The 17,742-nt window shown below is 33.1% G+C and overlaps 1 long non-coding RNA gene across 1 annotated transcript in view; it reads left to right on the top strand.

Moving 5' to 3' along the window:
* The window catches only part of LOC146993237 (uncharacterized), a 294,463-nt gene that overhangs the window by 180,146 nt on the left and 96,575 nt on the right, over nt 1-17,742 (top strand). The window contains exons 2-3 of the long non-coding RNA XR_015038518.1: nt 5,421-5,486; nt 6,195-6,317. This is a non-coding gene — a long non-coding RNA (uncharacterized LOC146993237). The remainder of the gene's footprint in view (nt 1-5,420; nt 5,487-6,194; nt 6,318-17,742) is intronic.

The following is a 17,742-nucleotide window of genomic DNA, read 5'->3' as shown; positions in this document are numbered from 1 at the left end:
TTATAATAACTTCAGTGTTATACTATATAACTCCATTAACAAATTTTTGCATGTTACAAGCTAAGTTATTTTAGTTTTCCTGTAAATAACACTGAATCAAGATTGACAGAAATCAGAATTAAATTTTATAGTGTTAAATTTTGGATACTGAAAATATTAGCTATATGTATATCATCGTTCTAAACAAAGTATTTTCGTGTGAAACAGAGGGAAAAGGAAAAATCTTGTAATTTAATACACCTGGCATTCAACAACTTCAAAGAAAATCTAACCGTAAAAAATTTTTTAAATAAAAAATATTTAAAAAGTTAAATATTGCAAAAAGTTCCATACCAATATTTCGTTTCACTTTTTAAATAACAACATCTATTCCTTCCATTTCATGAAACCCAATCTTAACCGTTTAAAAATATTAAACTCAAAACAAATTTCCGTTTTAAAAGTTCCATGTGCAAAGCTTTTAAAGATTGTGGCAAAGCATCTGCCTAGGAGGCACGATGAATGGTTTCTAAAGAAAACTAGTTCGTATTTACATTACGCGAAGGGGAAACCTAAGAAAACTTCCATGCAGCAAACTCTTTGCTGAGATTTGCAACCATGTCGAACTACCAGTGTTCAGCGATTTCGCCTCGGTCGCTAGTGTGCCAAACGAGTTGATATATTACTGTATGAACACAATTTAAAATGCAAATATATAGGTACTTGCAAATAAAAATAAAGGTGCTTGCAATGCATTTTATCATAATTATCAAGGTTTACTTCGAATTGCAGATGTTAGATTATCCAAGAAAAAATTGCTTTCCACCATTCACAAAATATTAGAAATCTACTTTGTTTATGACATTTAAGGTATAGCACTTGCTGTAAGATATTGTTAAAAAGTTCAGATAAATAAAACTTTCAAACGTTTAAAGCTTGCCATAAATAATTTTTAGGAGAAATTTTTTACCTAATCTTCCTACATCTTTTCAACATATAAAGTTATATTAACAAGTTTTCGACCTTATTAACATCATTCTGACATTTTCATTCTTGAAGTTTAAATTTTTACTCTTTTCTTAGAGTTTGTTAATTGGTTGGTTAATTAATTAGATGATACAAAGCCACAAAGTAGATTTGCCTTAAAGTAAGCCTTTCTAAGAAAAACTGACTTTTTTTCACTTTATACATGGGGTGAAACTATGAAAACCCAAAAGTAGTCTGTTCTTACGTAGGGATTTCGTAGCTGGAGTGAACAACCAGTGGTGAGCGGTCTTATCCACTTGGCTATCAGTGGGGGGGGAGGGCTATGGTTGACATCAATTACTGGAAATAAATTTAAATTTACAATTTACCATCTTGCGTATGGATTAAGAAATTCAAGAAATCCATTACATCTGTCTTATTATAATTAGCTGACTGAATACGCAATGCAGTTTTAATGCGATCATGTGTGAATTTATATAAAGTTTTACTTCAGATTTAAAAAATGATATATTTTCAACAAACTTGAATAATACCACAGCCTTTTCTGGGCCACTTAAAAAAAAAGGATTGTTTAAAAAAAGTGCAAACCACTCAGTGTTTTATTTACAACTATCTACTGCCTTAAAAGAAAATAAATTCGGTTTGGCTTAATGACTTGTTGTTTTATCTTAACTAAGATGCTCTTACCTAAAAAAAAAAAAAAAAATACGAAAAGAATGGTCAAATTTGTGCGAAAAAATATCGCAACGTTTTAATGGAACTACACAGATTGTCCATCTATCCATTTCTCGCCGCGAATCATTCGAGTGGTCTCCTTTTTTTTTACATTCCTGCCAACAGAAAGATAATACGGGATAAAACCTGCCAAATATCTTTAATTTCATTCAGTATTCAACTACATTTCCAAAATATTTGTCATCTGTTGTGAAAGAACCTATCAGATTCTCACGGAGGTCAGAACGAGGGACAACCGAAAGTAATGATTATGTACAGTTCTTCCTCTCCTCAAATTAGGGGTTCCGTTTTTCGGACGCCACATTTGAGGCGCATCTCGTCGTCATCTAAATATCCAACTCCCTGCCCGTATTGTGTACCAGTTGCAAACAAATACGCGTGCGGAAATAGGCTGTTATTATTATAACTATTGCTATCATTTAGTTGTTTCCTCCATCGGGGTTAAATGCGTTTAACTCTTCCTTAAGGAACCTTACTTGCTCTTCGTAAATATCGAAAAAATAAAATGCTTGTAGCTCTTCCAAGACTTAAAAGAATAAATAAATAAAACTGCATTTACTTTAATGCCTAGAGATAGTAGAAATTTTCAGCAATTAATTTTAGGAAAGTTGTCGACAAAAAGACATCTAAAAAAAATCTCAAAAACTTGCATATTTGTTCCTCTAAAAACATTTTAAGGAACATAATTTGTAAAAGAAAAATTTCGTTCAACTTTTTGCTCATTCAGATACACTGCTTTGAAATTCTCTATCATAAAACCACAGTTAATGAAGCCACAGTTGAACAGACAATGCAGAGTTACTTGATGTCTTATACTGAGATATAGGAGAAAATAGAATGTATTAACGAAATTCTATTCTACAAGACTAAGTGAGTTCGACATATATCTGTTCTGTAACCAGTAATTCGGCTGAAATGCAAAACTAATTATCACTGCCTAGACGACTTTTATTCGTATAAGAACAGAAATGCGACTTAGCTACTCATAAGAGTTAAAAGGAAACCTAATAAAAAGATCACTCACTATTTTTAATAATATGGATGTTGACCGTAATATGTGTTCAAACTAAAAATATACGTTTTATGCCGCGCTTTCATTTGCATGTATTTTCTAAGCATTTTAAAATTTATGAGTACTTTATCCTATGCTAGAAAAGAAAGATGCAGATTTCCTGAGCATAAGTAAATTTTCCTTTTTAATTCGGTTTATTTCCCATTTCTATCTTAAAAACAGTATAATAAATGTTTCTAAGTTCCATCATTTCAAAATGAATCCTTGCTGTAAAGGTCTTATGTAACACTTATGACTCAACTGCTAACATAACACTTCAGATATTAAAATATACGAACTAAAAGATTTACAAACCAGATAAAATAAAGTTGATCCAAAAGGTAAATCATTCTCAGCCTAACCTTCTAAATGGAATCTGTGCATTCTTTTCTCGCTTGCTACTCTGCTAATATGTCGGCATTCACCTTTCTTCCATTCAAATAATTTTTTTGCAAAGATACAAAAAAGCCATTAAGTGGTCAAGAACGACTCTGCAGATTAAGAACATTGAGCTGCATATATTATGTTAAGAATCTGCCCATCAATAATAAGAAACTAAATGCCAATACTAACTGCCAAACTAAACTGCCAATATATTTACACAACGTCACTCCGTCATATATCTACGTCTTCCACCATCAAAAAGATATACACATATATACCAAAGTAAAAATAAAGTGAGAACTAAAATAAAATACTCTAAAAGTAAACATTTTATTATGAAGGAAAACGAATTTAAATCATTAACCTCTTTTTTATGGAGAGCAAATAAAATTGCTGTACCCTCACTATAGAGAAAAATAAAACTAACAAACAGTTTAAAAGAAGGTTTCATAAAAAATAAGTAGTTAAGAAGGAAAGAAGCATTGTGTAAATTAAAATTAACAAAATTAATTCTTTTTAAGTAAATAATTAAGAGAGAAATACTGAATTGGAATACTGCCAAATACTGCGAGAAAAATAAAGATATGAATGCAAACATATAATGGAAATCGATTTGCTGTCTTTATCAGAAGTGATAACAACAAAAGCTAATCGAACAACCAAAACATCACGTTTCCGAATTACGTGATGAGTGCGGCAAATGGGTATATTGTAAAAATTTTATTAACTTAGTCTACTAAACATTGTTGGTATTCCTATTTTTCAATATTGGACTGCCGTTACGTGATTAACCCCACCAGCTGTCGAGCGGTAAAATTGGTGAACACTGGTAGTTCAACCACGGTTCGTTTCCAGAAGACAGGGCTGGTTGCATAGGCGTTCCCGTTGTTTTTCCCATGCGTAACGCGAAAAATTTTTAAGTTTGGAGAGGAAACATTGAACGACTTAATCCTAAGTAAAATTTTCTTTTCCTGACTTTAGCTGCCCCACAGTGTACCGAAACGTATTTTTTCTAAACTGCAAATATCTTGCTGTTTGCCCATTCATTTAGTGCTTTTATACTGTCTTTTAAATTAATTTACTGCTCCCATCAGTTATAAAATATTTTAATAGTCTGACTTCGTCGTTTTTTTACGCAACTTTAACATTTAGTCTCTAAGCTTTCTTCTAATTTATCATTCACGAGCAGACAAGTTATCAAATAATTATTTCTTGCGCTTTAAGTAGTACTGTGCAAGTCAAGACTGTTAAACATCATCGCTGAACACTGGTAGTTCGGTTCGAGGTTCGAATCCCGCGAACGGGCTGGCTGTATGGGCGTTTTCGTGGTTTTTCCCCATGTGTAACGTGTATACGGGCCTGTTCCCTTAGAAAGTCCTCCACGAAGGCATCCCTTCCCTTAAGCAGATAGCCCTAGTGTGCTTTACCATAATTAAATAAACCACACCTTCTAATTAAAATCTCGCTTCTAGTGTATTACTAAATGCAGCAGCTGTAAGATTAATACTAATAGATTTTTTGGCTTGTATATGTATGTAGTATTTAACATTTAACTGTGATGAAAGTGATGATGTTGATGCAGGGTGTTTTTTTTTTTTTTTTTTTTTTTTTTTTTTTTTTTTTTCAAAGAGCAAGTTGTAGTAGACTTTTAAAACAGTTCTTTATTTAGGCATACCATAACTGAAGCAAGCATTCATACAGTTCAAACGGTACAAAGTGGTCGCTCTTTTTTAAAATAGTCTAACACAAATTTTAAAATAAATTATAGCATTCCACCATGCATGCTGTCGTACTTAACTAGTAGCATGTCCGCTTAACAAATGAAAGGTCCCGTGCTTCGAGTCCCGGTGAATTTACATTTCCATTCTTACAGTTCTCCCTCCAAGTATTTAGTCTGTACAGTTTTCACATATTCTTCAGTGCATGTGTCTTCAGTGCATGTTTATAGAATGTACATTTAATTTAAATTTCGTATCCGAAGAAATCAGAATAAGAAGGCTTTTAATTTTATTTTAAGTATTTCAGAAGACTTGATTTATATAAATGTAAAACGTATGGGAATGTGCTTTAGCGATATAAGTCGAACAGAAGTTGAAGGTAATTAAAAAATGTCAACAAGTGTCTTCTTCCTTTTTCAATGTAAAAGTCGTGATTGTCAGATCCAGCCAAATCTAAAGTTAAGAATTCCATTGTTGCAAACATTACACATACTTTGAATTATGTTTAACTAGTATTTAAGAAAACAATTTAAGTATTTATAATAAATACTATTTTTTAATTTCAGCTTTTTCTTACATCACTTACGAAGTTTCAACAGTCTAGTGGCTGAATGTTATTTACTTCTGCAAAAGTAAGTGTTGTTTGTTGCTATCGCTATGGTTAAAATTTAAGCATATTTGAAAGTGCTGTGTCTATTAACACAATTGCTCCACTTTCCTTTACGTCATATCTAATTTTCTTACTCTTTTCCACATCATTACCTGAAATGTACTTTTCTGCTTGAATTTGAGGAATAATGTCTATTAAAACAGAGTTAAAAATTAAAAAATTATTAGACTAAATATAAGAAAATTCTTGAAGCTAACTGAATTTAAAAAAAGCTTTTGAATAAACTTTTTGATCTCGAATAAACTTTTTTTTTTGGAAAAAAAAAGTTTATTCGAGATCAAATTATCTAAATAATTTTCTGAATAGCTTATGAATGTCTGAATGTTCTGAATATAAAATCATATTTTTATAAGTAATTTATGTGTATTTTTTTCATATGCTGTGTAAAGAAATAAGCAATATATATTCCGTTTAATTATTGTTTATTTTCTTTTGCAACATTAAGATTATGTTACTGACCTGTACTTAACAAAAGGTATTATTTATTAATATTTCTTACTCTAAACGTAAGTCAATGAGAATAAATAACTTTTTTAGCGTTTGATTTGATTTATTTCCAAATTTAAGCATAATAAGAAATGAGAAGAAGCAATATTCCTAAATATTTAAATTCAGATGAGCTAATATCACTTTCTTGCTCAGTGTAAAACTTTATTTGTTTATTTTACAGGATTGAAGAGAAACTGCGTCCGTAAAATTCCATGAATGAGAAAAATGTTAAAATTATGAGTTCAAAAGTTTGGGGTCTATATTCATTTGCTTGGAGAACATACAAATATTTTTAAAATAACAGGTAAAAATAATTACTTGACTTTAAAAATAAAGTTTCATATGTCTCGCTAATCACTATATTGATTCAGAAGGTGTAAAGCCTGCTTATTAATACGAAAAGTATTAATTCAATTGCTAACATTTTAGCCCACGTTTTCATAAATAAAATCAATGCCGTTATATGAAATGCATTTTTACAAATTTAATTACGATTTTAAACATAAACCATATCACTCATTAAACGACTGAATTAATTCTCTTAAAATCACATCATTTTAATTACAGTTTAACATCGAGTTATTAACTGGAATCCGAAGCTTTTTCTAAAGGGAAGTCTTTCTTTAAGGATTCTCAATTTTTAAACAATCAGTTTAAATTTACTAAGATGACTGAAAATCCTGGAGCGAGATAAATGGTTTCCTGTGCAACGAGAGATCCTGAGACGAAAGAAATGATTCCCTGAGCTAAGGGAACCATTACTGAGCTAAGGGAACCATTACTGAGCTAAGGGAACCATTACTAAACTAAGGGAGCTAAGGGAACTTTGATCCAGTTGTTAGCTTTCCACAAGCGTGCACAGTGAATTGGATAACACTAACTTATATATGTCACATTTTGTGACATATATAAGTTAAAAATGAATATGCGAAGAGCAATAACATAAAATGGCGTAGATTCTTTAAGTTTCTGCCGGCGCAGGAAACAAGAAAAATCAGCTTTACACACGCGAGTATTCAAATTCCGGACCTCCCGATTACACATCAAACGTGTTTCGAATTGCACCACGAACGCACGCGGCAAGGAAGGAGAAAATCCCTTACAATGTTAGTGATATCCAGATGTTGAAGATACTTAAGCTACTGTTTCACTAGAACGAAAAAAAAAAAAAAAAAAAAGAGAGGCTATTGCTTAACGGTAGGTGTAATTAGGGATAGTTAGTTTATATTCATGGTTCATAAACTGATTCGATGAAGGAAATACCATTCTCATACTTCACATTTTATTATTGTCAAGTACCTTTTTGATCCATTCTAAGATTTAGGAACATTTAGGACCAAGCAGTAAAAGTAATAATGCGTACTGATTCTTCCATTTCTGTTCTTGCGGCATGTACCAGTTGATGTAACGATGGCACTAAATGTGTTGATAAAGTAAAAAATTAAGCAAAAGAGTCATGCCGAAATAAATTCGATATTTCAATTCGTGATATATTTTAACTGAATGCATTTAATGTAGTATCTAGTTACATTCATTTTTTTTTTTTTTTTTTTTTTTCATTTTACATACCAGAAACCATACGGAATATATACTGAAATTCAAAGATCTTGTACAAATCTTAATCTTATCTCTTTTTCAAATAATCACTTACTGTTTTAATCGAACATGGAATTATATTAAATCATTTATAATTCGTCTTGATATAAATTTATCTAACATTCTTCATTTAGGCTAATTTAATAAATACATGTAAATTAATGTGAAGAAATTTATTTAATATTTTGTAGAGACATTAGGATTTTTTTTTTTTTTTTTTCCCTTGGAAGCAGGCGAGATGAAAAATTAGCAACCGCCTTCGCCGGGAATCGAACCACGGACGTCTGGAATACTGGCTCAGCGGTGCAGAACCACTACACCACGATGGCACACTAGGAAAGCGGGAAAATACCTTATAATTTATTTACTTAATTAATTGAATACTTTATGAGATAATAAATCTTAAATAAAATTGCAGTGTCACACCCTGCTAAACGTCTGTTAAATAATTTTTATAAAGTATTCGATATGGCGTTATGTTAGTTTCATCACATTAACCCTGTACAAAAATTCCCTTAGCAACCTACAAATTCCTATAAAGTACTTAACATTTTGAATTGAAAACTTGGATTAGGACTGATAGCTTGCGTATTTTTATGGCGGTTAGAAATGGATTTTTATAAAGTATTCGATATGGCGATGTTGTGTCTCATCCTAATCTAAGCATTGGTAAATCCTATCTAAGCATTGGTAATCCTATCTAAGCATTGCCCATGAAAATTAGCAAAGAAACTTTATATTTCTAATTTATTTTTCTCAAGATAATAAAAGCTACTACTATTATTTAAGCAATAATTTCATATCTGATGCCATCTGTGGCATGCTGGTTTACATCTTTGCAACAGCGTGATTACGACTTGCAAAGTTATATTGATTTAAGTCGCAGATGTAAAAATGAAACTGTTAACAGAAATACATTTAACCTTTTCATAATTACAGGTTTTTTTCCGGAAATTTAAAAGTTTCACAAAATATCATAAAAAGCATTTTCTTGATTATCATTTAAAAACTACCCTTAACTTTGTACCTTAACTCCTTTTCTTCCAATATTCATCCAACCTGAAATCGGGTGCATTAGAATCTGGCAAAAATTTTCATGTGCAATGAATTGGAAAACCATACTGAATTTTACATCCATAACGCTTAGAAGAAAATGTTGAATATGATTATTATTTATGGTTCCATGAAATCATTAAACGAGGAAAAGGTACAATCAGAATGAAAGTGCTGCTTGACCTATTTATTGTAAAGTTATCTCTCATGAGATTTCCTATAGCGTTTTCTGATTTTCATAGCTTATAGCATTATGTATGGCATTCTATTCGTTTGAAATCATATAAATTTATAAAAGATATTCACTATATCACCGAAAAATGCACAAAAGAATAGCCCTTTCTACTGAATGTAAATTATATACACTCATATTCAAAATTAAAAGAACAAATAAGCTTTTACTAATTTCTCGAAACGTACTGGACAGAAATTAAGTGAAATTTGGTATGACACACAGCAAGATAAGGTAGCGGGAAAGTAAAAACTAAAGATTATGAGTAAAGCTCAAGATGGGAGGAATGTCTAAATTTGGCACTGTAAAACTGAGCTTATAATGAGATTAGTACGAGTATGGTTAACACAGATCACCACACAGACCTTTAACAGCCAGACGTCTCTAGCGCCATAACCACACAGGTCTCACAGTAAGTCATCATACTGTTAATGAGATTGTTGATGAATGTTAATGGCAGCGTCTTCCACTTTGGTACCAAAAAGTGGAAGTTCTTATCTTCTGGAAAAAGTGGAAGTTCTTATCTTCTGGAAAAAGTGGAAGTTCTTATCAACAGTTCTTATCTTCTGGATTGTTCTCGGCAATAATTAGAGAATTGCATTTGCCCTCCCCCGTGTATTAAAGAGGAGTACAATCGAATTCAAATCTGACGATCAGATTGGCTAAACCATTCATCGAATAGCCTCACTTTGATGATATTAATCCATCAGTTAATCCGACGTGTACTGTCGTCCATAAAGTAGACGATGATGTCGTCCATAAAGTGGACGATGCTGTCGTCCATAAAGTGGAACTGCGAGCTTAAAATGCCGGACATGGAGCTGAACGATCTCGATTTTATAACTCTGAGCAGTCAGGAAGCTTTTGTCAAATCCATGGAGTGGTATGCGATCTTCCAATATAATACCTACCCAGACTTTTACACCTCTACGTCTGTAGTGGTTCCTTTTCCTGCTGATTGAGCGAGAAAGTGGTCCTATTTCTCTCCAAAAAAACTGCATCAAGAAACGGCATATTCGTTGAATCTACATTCATCACATAGAAGAACTTAAGTCCACTTGGGTCCATTGCTGATATTTTTTGCACATGTGTTGAAGACAGCCTGTCTTCTCTTAAAAAGGTCCTTTCTCATGAAGCCTTCGGAATGCAATATTCTTTGAAGCCAAGGTTCCAGTTGCAGCAGAGAGCTCATTAAAGAGATATATTATGTAGTTGTCTACCGCAGCTTGCCTGGAAGTGGCAGATATACGAACTTTATTGGGCATCGTGGCTCATGGACGCCTTTAACAAGGCTTCAGGTCTTTTGGATATAGATTGGTGTCCTAAAACATTTTATATAACTTACCAACACCACAAGGCGCCATACTAGGCTAGCTCTTTTGCAACCTGACCTTAAGACTACATTTTCTTTAATCTACCAACGATTTTACACTTCCTTCTGTCATGCAAAATATTGACGGATATTCATTCTATTACACCGCCTTATAAAATGAATAAAAATTTGCAAGAAATTCTGTTATTATTGCCAATGTTTATAAGTAAGAGTATGAAGATACGATACGACACGACATGTTTTTTCTTACGTGGCTAAAAATAATGGATCTAATAAGCTCTGCTTGTACTACTATTTAGGCTTATGCAGTTAACTTCAATCTAGTTAGGTATCACTAAGAAAAGAACTAGAGGAAAATAAAAATGCCCAATTCTATTCGGGTTCAGAGAACTGTAGGCCCTATTCGCCTACACTTCTCTGAGCTGGAGGCGAACACCATATCTTCTCAGCCACTGGCTCCACGGAAAAAAAAAAAAAAAAAAAAAAAAAAAAAAAGAAGACTGTACTAAACTTATGATTATGAGTGGAGTAACGGAAGAAAACATCCAATGCTCCATTTACTGTGAGAAGGATGGTGTAAAGATTACTCAATAAGATGCAACACATGAGTGTAATTTAAACTTCCTGAGTGACTGACGATCTAGGAAGAGATTTATTCCGTGTTTATGGCAAAACTAGCAAAAATATTGTCAAATTAAGAAAATCACTTTGAGAAGCAAGGAAACTGTATTGAATAAGATCAAAGAAAGGATACCTTGATATCAACTGGGTTGTCTAGATTACTGCTATTGTCGCTTTCTAGAATAACTAAATATATCCATTATTTGAAAAAGCGTGAAACATAAAAGCATAAGAAGAATACATCAAAAGAAAATACAGAATAGATCATGCTGCACTGTAAAGACATTAGGTTATTTCGAAGCAGGAGAGAGGAAAAATGAGCAACGCTTTCGCTGGGAATCGAACCACGGACCTCTGTAAAACGCGCCCAGGGTGCAGACAACTACACCACGAAAGCACGCTAAAAAGGTGGGAGAAATACCTTATATACTCCCCCCTTTAAAGGGCGACTGGGGTTTTTAGGGACCCAATCGCCAAATACCGGGTGTGGAGAATTATGAACCACCACCCTTTTAGTTCGGGCGCCACAGTAGAGACATTAGGTTAATTGGAAGCAGGGGAGATGAAACATGAGTAACGCCTTCTCCGGGAATCGAACCACGGACCTCTGAAATACGGGCCCAGCGTGCAGACCATCACACCACGAAGGCGGAAGAAATACCTTATCTACTCGCCTTTTTAAAGGGCGAGTTAGGTGACCCAATCGCCAGATCCTGGATGTGGAGAATCATCCACAACCCTTTCAGTTCGGCCTCGGGCGCCACTGTAGAGAAATTAGGTTATTTCGAAGTTGATGAAAAATGAGCAACGCCTTCCCCGGGAATCTAACCACGGGCCTGTGGAATAAGCGCCCAGCGTGCTGACTGCTACACCACGAAAGCACACTAAGAAGGTGAGAAAAATACCTTATAGTAGCGGTTCTCAACCTTTTGACTAACACGTACCACCGAAACAAAAATTGGAAACCTTTAGTACCACCACTACAATGTAATACTGCCACCACCACTCTTGAATAAAGCTCAGATCGCATAAATTTACGAGTGTTAGAGAAAAAATTCAATCACGATGTTGGAGATTTAATTTTTGAATTTAATAGTTAAATATACTTTGCTTCTTTGCTTACCCCCTATTTTTCTCTTGCGTATCACCAGTGGTACGCGTACCACCGGTTGAGAACCCCTACCTTATGGCATAATTCAGAAAGCCCAGGTCAGCTGGAGGTGGCTCCGAACCGAATTTTCATATTTAAGCTAGTGTATTTCAAATAAAACGTAAATACAAATTCAAAGGGCAAGTACTGTCTTTGCAAAACCCAAGTGAGTTTATAGCATACTTCTGTTGAAGAAAGGCTCATGTTGCACTATAATAAAACTCGAAAACACACAAAAACAGAAAAGAATAGAAAATCTGAAAGCTTTCAGCTTTTAAATTACTTCCAAAGGGGCGTTTTTTAAAAATTTTATCTGTTACCTTTATTTATTAAATATCACGTTCTTCGCACTTAAACCATAAAATTCAGTTCAAGAGCAATCTCGCAAAATAGTTTTAAATTGAGCACATCTTTAGAATTTTCAATACAGAGTCTCGGGCGCAGGAGACAAAAATGTTTTTTCTGTACAATGTTGCCTTTGCTCGCTTTGAAATCCTTGAGTTTGTTAATCAAAAATTCGTTAAAGTTTTACAAAATTTGAAATCGATAATAAAACAAATTCCAAATTTCAAATTTGGGCTTCCACACCGTGTTCGCTCTGGGATTACGTCATTCAAAATTCGATGCCTCTATGTGCCGTTGTTTCATAAATATATATACATTTATGCATATTTTTCATTATTTAATTTAATAATAATAACGCAAGAATGCAGGACTAATAATAATAATGCAGGACTCTAACATTTGGTGACAATAGTTTGAAAAGTGAAACGGACATTTATAGTGAACCAACGAAAAATCGCAAAACGAAAACAATAGTCCTTCAGGGACAAGCCCCTTTGGACTAAAAATTGAATCTGTAGAGCACAGACTTGTATAAAAGATTCACTGATTTAGAATGGTGCAGTCTCGCATATTGGAACACAGTTTCAGAAGCAATTGACATGAAGAATGTAAAATATATACAAAAACTACATACATCAGTTAACATGCTCTAGAAAACACCCGCTTGTTATACCTACTGCTGTTGCAGCGCCGCCTATATGTACGAGTACAGTTACGTTATTCAACCAACGCTATACATTATTATTTGAGCACGTACTTGGCATTTTTTTTTTCTATTTCTCTTTTTTCTGTATTTTTTGATAAATTTGGAAAAATATGTTATTTTCTTAAATTTGAAAACCAGCGCATAAGAATGAAGTATGGCAGAACTTTCGTAAGCTATTTGTTTTAACAGGGATGACTTCATGGATAACTTTCGATAGATAAACTGGATTCCATTTATCTTTACAAGGAAGAACCTGGAAACAATATTAAGTAATTTTGCTTATTATGAAGCTGATGACCCACACAAAGCAAAACTAAATTCAGAGTTTTTAATTGAAAAATGTATAGTCTGACCTTGCGTAAAGAGAGGAGAAGAAAGGAGTTTGTAGAAAAAATCTTAAATTCTAGATCATAACTCACTTCGGCAGGGAACAAAATTACGAAGGAAACTGCGTTCTCGAGTTTTAAACTATAAAAGATATATCGTTTATGCAAAACGATAAAAACATAAAATAAAAAATATTTGCATGTATTTTATTCAATATTTCTCTTTTGACTACAGTATTAACAAGAGCTTTAATAATGGATATCCCACTATTTAAATATCTCATTTCTGAAGTTTCACAACCAGCATATCATGCAATAGACCTCCAGAATTTCTTTTTGACCTGGAGTTAACTGTGAGGTTTCTTTTTGATTGCAAAATTTATTTTGCATAATCTGCAGATTTGTTATGTGGCGTTTTTATAGATATGTTTGCATTTTTTTATTATTATAGTGGAAACAACGTTTTCTTAATGACAATAGAAGCAAACTAAATAACAGCTACACATATAATGATAGTAATAGCAGTAGTAGAAGAAAAAGTGAATCTAATATTAACAATAGGAAAAGGTAACTGAATCAACTGATTCTTCAAAGAATCATGCGTTTAAATATGAAGTAAATGAAATGAAATTTCAGAGTAGATATTTTACAATATTTTCCATCGATCGGGGAAAATCAGGGTCTATATCTTAAACTTTAAACGCAGTCCATATTCTCTGTAATGCATTCTGAATAGAAGATACCCGAGGAACTAGAAGAGGATAAATTAAAATGCAACTGGGAAAGGGAACCGAAACTGGCTTTTAACTAAGCAATTAAAAGGCCTATTAAACGGACAAAGAAAGCTTGAGAGGCTGTAAGGCAGATCATCAAGGCGGAATAGCAAGACTTCGTTTTATAACCGAGGGGTTCAGCTTTGTGAAAATATGCATCGATCCCTTTCTCAGACTACGCAGTTGCTGCAAACGCACAAATTGAAGCTCTGCTATAAATGCATTAACGCTTCCTACTTTTCAATCCAGTGTTTCGTTCGATAAGAAGGAAATATTCCGAAGCAATCTCGAGCAGCTGCCATCTGTAAGCCATCGCATATTCAATAAGTGTTATGAAATTAGCACTCACAAAATCCCTCACGGCCTTTCCCTTCTCAGAAAATGTAGTGACATAACCGACAGCAATGAATTCGACGAACAGAGAGACTGCATCGCAAGAGATGGCGCCTACGATTTAGCCGACAGACGGGGGAGGGGTTTTAATGCACAGATTGAGTGCGCTGTCTCCTCGTAAGTCCTTATTTAGCAGTTCATCGTGAAAACCACCATTCGAATATAGTTTATTGCCCAGCAAGCAATATTTGTTCGACAAAGATTTATACAAATAAATTCCCTCACAGACAGATGGAAGATCTTAAAAATTCATCATGCTACGAAGGCCTTTCAGTGTACCATTTCCAGAATATGTTTGACCAGTTTGCTCCTTATGGTTAGAAAAATTAAACATATTTTTTACATTCATTTTATTATTACGTTTTTTTTCCGTATTCCATGTATTAATTGCAAGGCTCCGGAATTTGCTCATTGAAGCACATTGCAAATTTTTTTAGTGCTTCCATCTCTAATTAACAAAATTACTCCAATCCATATAACCTTCCTGGTCCATCATTTTAATTTATATATATTTTCGAATTTTCTTGCGTAGTTTAGCTAAAAGCATTTCAGCTAATTCAGAACTTCAAGATGAAAAGATATTTTAATTAAACAATGAAAGTCTTTCAGTCACATTGAAAAACTGCCTACACTTTTACAGAAACTGATTGTATCTCCTAAAAAACATTTCTTACAGTTACACACTAATTGGGCTCACCAGTGGCCGAGCAGTAAAGTCGCTAAACACTGCTAATTCGTTCCGAGGTTCGAATCCCGCGAAAGGGGCAGCTGCTTGGGCGTTTTTGTGGTTTTTTTCCATGTGTAGCGTGTATCCGAGCCAGTTTCTCTAGAAATACCTCCTCGAAAGCATCCCTCCCCTTTGACAGATAACCCTCGAAGCTTTGCCTTAATCAACCGAACCCAACCTACACAGTAATTGTTTCTACTGTAGTTCTTCTCTTTTGTCCTCTAATCTGAAATAGTTTTCAAATTCAAAACAGTTTCTCCCTTACATTATTTTTTTCAAAATGCTTAATATTGGCGATTTTCATTTCATGCCTAGTAGGAATAAGAAATGTTTAGTGGTTGGAAACGGGACAAAACTTTTTAAAGAAACTGAATATTTTTTTAACTTTACTTTTTTTTAACTCCTTTTAAGATGATGAAAATAAAATTCAGGAACCATCAAATTTTTACGTTGCTTTAACGTCATTGCAAGTCACTCGGAATAATGTACATACTCATAAAGTCAAGAAAATGTTCAGCAAACAATTTTTAGCATAGAATTTTGTCTGGTGAAGACATATGAAAGATATCACAAGCAATCTTCAACATCATGTTTCATATTTCAAACTTAATCACATTTGTGCATGAATTAAAACGCATTATGCAAAGAAAAAGTTAACAAACTGTTTTACAAAAATAAATAAAACGTAAGTACTATTATGTGTAGTTGATTATAATAAAAATCATATAAGAAAATATTTTTAGTTCATTTAGAAAATTATTTAGGTTTCGCATTTCTTTCACGGAGTAAATAACGTAATAAGAATAATGCTATACTACTTTCATGCTTAGCGTTCGTTCTAACTGTATCTACACACACACACACACACACACACACACACACACACAAAAAAAAAAAAAAAAAAAAAAAAAAAACCTATTTTTCAATTAACATTTTAAAATGTAGTTCGGAAAAGAATTGTGGAGCCTCGATTTCCCTGCATATAAAATAACTTTAAAGCGCCTAAATGGAAATCGTAAAATTCTTAGAGAGTGTCTGACATCTTAATCTCGCGTACAGAGTAGTCCCATCCTCAAAAGGAAATTTAGGTAACAAGGTAGCTAATCAAAAATTTTGTGCATTATAGTGTGAGTAACGAAAAAAGAAAAAAAGGGAGAAAAGAAAAGGAAAAAGAAACTGAAAATACTGAAATATTTTTTACATTATTTTTTATTCAGCCTATTTCTAATACAAAAAACGATTTTGTAAGATTTGAAGAAGCGTTTTATAAGCAAATAGGTAAAACACGGAGATAAGTACACTATATAATAAGCAAAGAAAATTAAATGCATTTAGAAAGAAAAATTATGCAGTAGGTGAATAATTAAAATAATTATTAAATATAGAAATAAAAATAATGCTATTTAATAGACACAACTGCATAGCTTTTAAAGATTTACTCTCGCTGGCTGACTAATCTCCTGTTATTGTAGTCACTGAAGTTCAATAAAATACTGAAAATTGCAGTGAAAGAATACAAAGAAACACTGAGAAGTCCAAATTAGTGTGTTTTCTCAACGAGACGTGTGTGAAACAAAATGGTTAAAGCTGTTTAAAATGATAAAGTTTAAAAAAGAACCAAAGCTGTGAGTTATATATTAATTACTGGTGTAATTAAATTCCTTTTTCTGTAGATAACGTAGGAATAGCATAGAAACGTGATAAAATAACGTAGGAATAATAATAATAAAAATATCAATACACATAATAAAAATAACATAGGAATACGTAGAATAAATATAGAAAGGCTCTTTAGCTTTCACAGAGACCAGGCCAAAGTAATCAAATAAAAGACTATGTCGATACAGTTTTCTGGGCAGATTGCAGTTTGTGGATTGGAATATTAATAGGATATTGATTGCGGAGAGTAAAAGAAAGGAAAACACCTTACCAATACGTCTGCAATGGCGCTTTTAGAAGCCAAAAATGCCCCACCCACAGGAAACAAAAAAGAAAGAAAAAAAAAACTACAGGTTATTTGTCCATTTTAATAATGGCGAGATATTTGTAATGTCTTTAAATTCGAAATACAAAAAATGAGATGAAAATACTATATGTAATAGACAAAGAAGTAAAGACTACATGGACTGCATGGACATTCTTAATGCAATTCTTTGTGCGTGTAGGGGGGGATACTCTAGGAGTCGTAAAAACTGAATAGGTTTGCAATGGATTTTAACCATATGTAATGCACTTAAACATGCTCGTACGCGCTCGCCCTATTCTTTTCCCACAAACGATGTCTCCCCCCCCTTAGAAACAGATAGCATTATTTTGTTTTCTATTCAATGCAGCCTTTATTTAAAAATAATGATATATTTTGGAGTCCAATATTTTGCAATATTAATGACAGCATACTATATACTGCCTGTCATCAAATATAGCTTAAAAGGCAATTAAGACAGTTAAGTACTACTAAAGACTTTGAATCAGAA

This window comes from Stegodyphus dumicola, chromosome X1 (assembly GCF_044657685.1).
Source record: "Stegodyphus dumicola isolate Sdum_Otavi_A_Nest chromosome X1, ASM4465768v1".
Lineage (NCBI taxonomy): Eukaryota > Metazoa > Arthropoda > Arachnida > Araneae > Eresidae > Stegodyphus > Stegodyphus dumicola.
Note: the sequence above shows the minus strand (reverse complement) of the source record. Positions and strands in the feature narration are given on the sequence as shown.